The 6,665-nt window shown below is 37.3% G+C and overlaps 1 protein-coding gene across 1 annotated transcript in view; it reads left to right on the plus strand.

Annotated features, from left to right (window-relative positions):
- The window catches only part of LOC108968761 (BMP-binding endothelial regulator protein), a 132,173-nt gene that overhangs the window by 3,141 nt on the left and 122,367 nt on the right, over nucleotides 1-6,665 (plus strand). Inside the window, exon 2 of the mRNA XM_018932993.1 lies at nucleotides 2,410-3,482. The gene's annotated coding sequence lies outside the window, so the exon portion shown is untranslated. The remainder of the gene's footprint in view (nucleotides 1-2,409; nucleotides 3,483-6,665) is intronic.

Raw genomic sequence — 6,665 nt, forward strand, 5'->3', positions numbered from 1 at the left:
TAAGTATAACCAAAAATATACATATAGAAAATTAAATAAAAATACAATGCATATATAAAAAAATTTCAAAAGAAAAAAACGTATTTATTTTTTTATAAAAAAAAATGGAAATTACTACTTAACTCTTTCCAAATTATACAAAATTTCAGATCAATATCTCAAAACCTGAATTACAGCTTTTCAAACTTCTTGCGACGAGGCATTTCTGAGTAGTTTGCTGTTGCGGGTGACAGATTTTTTGTATTAGTGGAGACACATAAGTTATATATATATACACATATATATACCTTGAAAAATCATAGAATATTTTTCCAGAACGGATATCGGCATTCTAATTGACAATCTGTCCACTCTCAGTTGTTTGTCGGCTTATTAGCAATCTCTGCCAGACAGTTTTCTGAAACGAAATATCTCTTTTGTCTCGAAAACGAAGCAACTAGTCACTGCTGGCTGGGTAATGGGTTTAGTCTCTTAACTGAACTAAACTCAATTCTAGCATTTTGGGCTCCCATGTTTGGATACAATTTTACAACAAAAATAGAGAAAGGCATGAACATATTTTTATACTATAAGGAATATCCAAAGATAATCGATTAAAAATTAATCACAGTTTTATTTTAAAAAGAGTGTTATGATAAGATTAATATATTAAACAAAGAAGATCTAATTCAGGCACAGCCGAACATTGAATACTTTAAGAATTTGTAAGAATTAAATATTAGTTTCTCATCATTTTAGGTGCCAAATTGTCACACTCATATAGAAGTATATATGGCTCAATACTCGAAAGATTTGCTAATATTATAAACATGATATTTTGATAATATATTAGCTGTAATAAACTATAAAGTACTTTTACCAAACAATATTGATATAATAACACATTATACAGAGCGAAATGTCCACGCGTAATTTTAATGAGAATTCGTGCTCTCTATACGAGAAGACCAGATATTCCACCAATAGAAATCCAGATGGATAGACAGACGTCCGGAAATCAATTCGTCTCGTAATTCTGATGTTTGTTATGAAATATGTTTTCCAGGAAATTTTATCTTTCCAATGTAATCAAGTCTCCGGGATCCTTGAAAATATTGCTTTAGTGTTTTGGGCGGTCTACTTTATCACGAAAATTCCAGGAAGGTTGTAAAGCCTTCCAAAACTTACTTCATGCGAGTCATCTCTCGATCTTTGCCAATGATGATGGCATTGTAAAAGTTTGAAAATCGTCATATTGGCTTCAGAGAGATAAAAGGCTCTCAACTTCTCTTATAGATCGACTCAACACATTTTGGTTCCTGTTTAGGGTATTTAGCGTTTCAACGTTGGATTCATACCAAAAGACGTGAACATTTGTAAAAGAGAAACCTGAAAGCAAAGCTGAGCACTCTATATTGATCAATATATTGGTTGTCAAAAAAGTGTTGCGGTATATCTTGCGGTATTTTTATTGAATTTTCAATTGTTCATAAATTTTTTTTTGATGACTTATGCCCAGCTCTTGACCACGCTACGGCTGCTACTATGCCGGTCTCTTTTGACCAATTCAGCGATTTTATCGCAATTTTTCGACGACAGGCCTTCCGGAGCGTGGCGCGTTTTCGACCATCTCTACACAAGAACGAAAACGTTGAAACCATCGTTGTGCGGTGAAAATGGAAGCTCTATCGGGTCCATAAACTGCACAAATTTTATTGGCGGCTTGAGATGCATTTTTGCCTTTATCGTAGTTGTACTGTAAAATATGCCGTATTTTCTCTTTATTTTGCTCCATGGTTGCGACGCTATAACTCACGAACGACTTAAAAGAAACGACAATCAATCAAACACGTGTTAGCGCGTGAAATGAGCTTTCCAAAAAGGTATAGCATGACCCGATGCGACGAATAAAACTAGAACTACGCGCTCTCAGCGCCAAATAGCGAAAATACCGCAAGACTTTTTTGACAATCAATATTATTACTGGTGACAAGGTGCAAAGCTTATGAATTTGACGTCGATTTTTTTTGTTGGTCCGGGTAAATTTTGATCAGATGTTATATAAATGTTCTTTGGTAGTCCGGGTCAATTTTGATGAGATGTTATATAATTGTTTTTTGCTAGTCCGGGTCAATTTTGAGCAGATGGTATATATTATATATTTTTTCGGCTAGTCCGGCTCATTTTTGATCAGATGGTACATATTTGAAAATAATTTTATAATTCACTATTTTATACCTTAGAGCTCTTAAAAACAACCGTTAGCTCTACAAAACCATTACATCATATTATGGCTGTGTTGCGCGGTTATTAAAATATACCGAAACAACTCTATTTCTCCAGTAGGAGCATTTAACTTAACACCGTTAAATTATTCGCACAATTATGATGAATTCAATTCCAATAATTATCATTCCTATTCTATTCCAGATCCACAGTCGGTCAGCAAAGTGTGCGCCCGGGCGCTTGGACAGCAACGCGTACACGTAGCCACGCACATTTATATGCATGTGGCACATCCGATAGCTATCTACGCACTCGCAAAACACAAATTATACGTGTAAACAACGCGTGGACATACACACTCACACATATACTCGCACTGATACAAGCGCCTCTGCAAAAAAAGCGTCAACGATTTGCGAACGGCCGGATCAACAGCAACACAAAGGCCAAGCAGACAACCCCCCGGCCACTAGCCACCAGCCAACAGGCAGCCGGTCAGCCACATAGCGCTAGCTAGCTCAACAGCTCGACAACGGCGGGCGGAAAGCGCTTTCGAGTGGCGCATACAAAACTTGGGATTGCCCGCGTGTCTGTGACTGCCGCGGGGCGACCACGGCGACGAAGTCAATTCAAACTGTAGCAGATATCAATCCACATGCTGAGCATAATTAATTTGCCGCACGTCAGTTGAGTCGGTCAGCGGTAGTGTGCGCGCAGCCGACACACCTACAAACATACAAACGCGCCGGCTGTAACACAGACAGACAAACTATAGACAGTTGTTTGTGTGTGTGGCGTTCGCTTGCTGGCAGCGTCTGCTACTGTTCCTCAACGCTTCAATGCGAACAAGTGTACATACATATGTTTGTACATATATGTGTGTAGCGCAGTTCTAAAGCATTTCCATGCATTCGGTTTTATTGGAGCGCAGCCGCTACCGTTGTCTGTATGTATGTAAAATTGCGCGCGCTTGCTCTGAATAATGTCAATACACACATACAAAGCTATATATTACATACATAGGGTCAGGCGTTAATATATGTATGTGTGCGTATGCAAATATGCGCGGAGTGCGTACCGATCGCTATTCCACAACTGAATTCTGCATGCAAGTATTATATGCTATAGACGACAAAAAGTATAAATAATAATAATAATAATTAATGTTAAAATATACTAAAAACAACAAAAACAACAAATGCCAAACGGTTAAAACTGTCCACCTCGCAATGCTACCGTCTCCATGCACCACAACTGATTACAACGTTCTAAAGCTGGTAAGTTTTGTTTGTGTATTGCCTTATGTTTCCTTTATTTTTTCTTATTATCCGATGGAAAATTTCAAATCTCGCTTCCATCTATAATACTTCGGAAAAAAATCGCGTTTCATAGATTTTGTAGGAAATTGAATTGAATGTTCTACAAAATGGTCCCTAATGATTTTTTCGTAAACCTAACCGTTCAAAAGCTAACAGGTCAATTGAAAAGTGACCAGACTGACACACCCGGAAATTGTAAATAATACGCAAGACAAGCCTTCAAAGCATGTAGTCGCCCCATATTCAATACTATACGCTTTTGCCAACAATATTTCGAGTTCTCGAAAAACTTTTCAAAAGCACTTTTTGGGATGGACTTTAGCGCTTTTAGCGAATTTTGTTTTATCTCTTCGCTCGACTACAAACCGGTTCCACGGAGTAGCAATTTCAGTTTGGGTAAGGCGAAAAAATCACTTCAAGCCAAATCTGGTGAACACAATGGTTGAACGATTTAATGCACTGTGTTTTTGACTTTAAATTCGGTCACATCGTAGCTCGATGCGTTGTTGCATTACCATCGTGTAAAATCCATGAATTGTTCTTTCACAAATCCGCCCGTTTTCGACGGATGTTCTCACGCAATAGCCTCTATGCGGCCAAATGGAATTCCCTATTGACTGCCTGTCCTTCCTTGAACAAATTCATGATGTACCAAACCACGAATAACGAAAAAAACAAAAATTAAAACTGCCTTGATGTTTGAGCGGCTTTGGCGTGGTTTTTTGGTTTCGGCTTGTTTTTTCCTCCTTCATTCCGGAAGATAGATGATCTGTTTGCATGTAAAACTCATTAACTCATGTCTGATCGGCAGATATAATGCTCTCTGTGAAGTCGCACGATCAAGGATGTCCAAAGAGACCTGTTTGCGGTACTCTTTTTGTAAAAAAGTTCAGCTTTATCGGGACAAATCGATCAACAACGCGTTTCATACCCAAAATTTCCACCAAAATCATTCGAACATACTCGCCAATGATGTCGAACTCTCTTGCAATCTTTCTAACACTTGTCTGACGATTTTCATATCCTTCACTTTTATAATATTTTCATCATTTGAAGAGAACGCAGATCATCCAGAACCAAACATATCTTTAAGGATTTCTCGATCGACTCTGAGGACTTTATATCACTCATAGACTTTAAGAACTGAATCACCCTTTTCTTTTTCCAAATTTCGCAAAGATTCCGCACAAGAAATTTGGTTATAGTACAAAATTTTAGACAAATTCTTTGTTCGATATTTTTATTCATTGGAAAAAATCACAACGCACCACTGAGGTGTACCGTCTTATGCAGCTTTTGTAAACAAACTGGTCGACAGATCGTGTTCATATTTGGCAAAGTTATTAAGAATATTCCTTCCAAATTAGCAAAATATATCTTTTTGAAATATCATTTATCCTGAGAAGTTAATTACAATTTCCGGGTGCTTTTCTTGCCCAATGTATAGTCAAGTGATCAGCCTGATGAGCCGAGCCAATTTAGCCATCTTCGTCTGTCTGCCCGTTTGGCTGTCTGTCTGTATATATCCGAATTATTCTCTCAGTTTTTGAAATATAATCCATTGTCTATAATCCATTTTTTCACCAAGAATCTGCTAATTTGCCAGAACCGCCGTTTTCGGACAACTATTGCATATAGCTGCCACACAAACTAAACTGTTAGAATCAAGAGCTTGTAGGGAAAACTTTTTCATTTGACGAGGTGTCTTCAAGAATTTTGGCTAAGGTTATTATCGATGACTTTGTCACAACCTACTATAGCAGCTATAAACTTTCCAAACTAACCGATCAAAATCAGAATAAAGATCTCCGCTTCAAGCCGCTATCCGCTGCAAGCCGCTATCCGCACGTTGTAACAGTTGTACAGGTACTGGCCGCTATGTAATCCCTCGTCGGTTTGCTGCCCTCGGAGCAACCCCAGTGGGGAGTATGGACGTTTATTTAAAGGCGGCATCTGTTTGCCTCCTCGCGGAAGGTTCGTAATTTAAGCCCAAAAATTTGTAAATCTCGGTTCACAGGTTAGTCAGATATCTCGATATATTGCACATTCTTTACTTCTTGCAAATTTGGCTGGTCCCAAAAGTTCGTTTGCGCGCGAAGCAACTCTTAACTCTTCCTTTTAATTATATTTACAAAGTAGCTGTATCATTCTACTGAACACTCACACATACACACACAGATGTAAATGAACAAGTATGCATATGCATATGGATTTGCTTGGCCGCCATAGGTGCGCAGAGCCCAAAATGTCTCCCGGCGTGCCGTGGAATATTCGCAATAATATTTATTCAGCAGTCATACCATACAATGTTGTTGATTTATTTTTGTTGTTGTTGTTGTTGCTGGTATCGCTTTTGCTTACTACTAATTCACTATAATTTCATACTTGATATGTTATGATTGTTTGCTGTACAACAAATAATTGCTATTCGCTATTGTTGTTGCTAACATTTTTGTGGCTATGCCGTTTACTATTCTATTTATAGTTGTTGTTGTTGTTGTTGTTGTTGCGCTTGACTGTATTTAGCCGCGCGCTATTGGTCTTTCGCGTCTATTGGCATTTCTGCTAGTTGTTTATAGTCCATAAAAAAGTCAAATATTTTAATTGCCTCTCCATGTTTAGTATGTATAAGTCTGTCTGTATGTGTGGTGTGTGTGTGTTGGGAGTAATGTAAACACCCGAGCATGTGTGTAATTGCGCATAAATTGCTTGGCCAAAGCAAAAGGCGTTTGAGCATTTGTTAGCATCGCATTGCTACGCTTAAAACGCTTTTACTGGCAGCACGCTTGTATTTGAGTATGTGTGTGTTTGCACATTTGTATGAGCTTTCTGATAAATTGAAGTGAGAATTTTATAACGCCAAAAAAGCAGCCAATAGAATTAACAGCTTCACAAATTGATAATACCACTTATAAGTGGTTGTTGTCGTTTTTATTCGCCTTAAAAAAAAAGACAAGGGCTTTAATTTTTATAATGGAAATTAGTATTTCATATATTGCTTTCAGTGAAATTATTTTTGATGGTACAACTTAAAGGTATTTTTGCATTGATACAGGGTGTTTTAATGAAACAAATTACAAAATGAAAAAAATTAAAGTTTTTAAAATTTTAAATTAGGAAAGTTAAAATTTTTTAATTAAA

The sequence above is a fragment of the Bactrocera latifrons genome, unplaced genomic scaffold, assembly GCF_001853355.1.
Source record: "Bactrocera latifrons isolate USDA-ARS-PBARC rearing strain unplaced genomic scaffold, ASM185335v1 scaffold_23, whole genome shotgun sequence".
Classification (NCBI taxonomy): Eukaryota; Metazoa; Arthropoda; class Insecta; order Diptera; family Tephritidae; genus Bactrocera; species Bactrocera latifrons.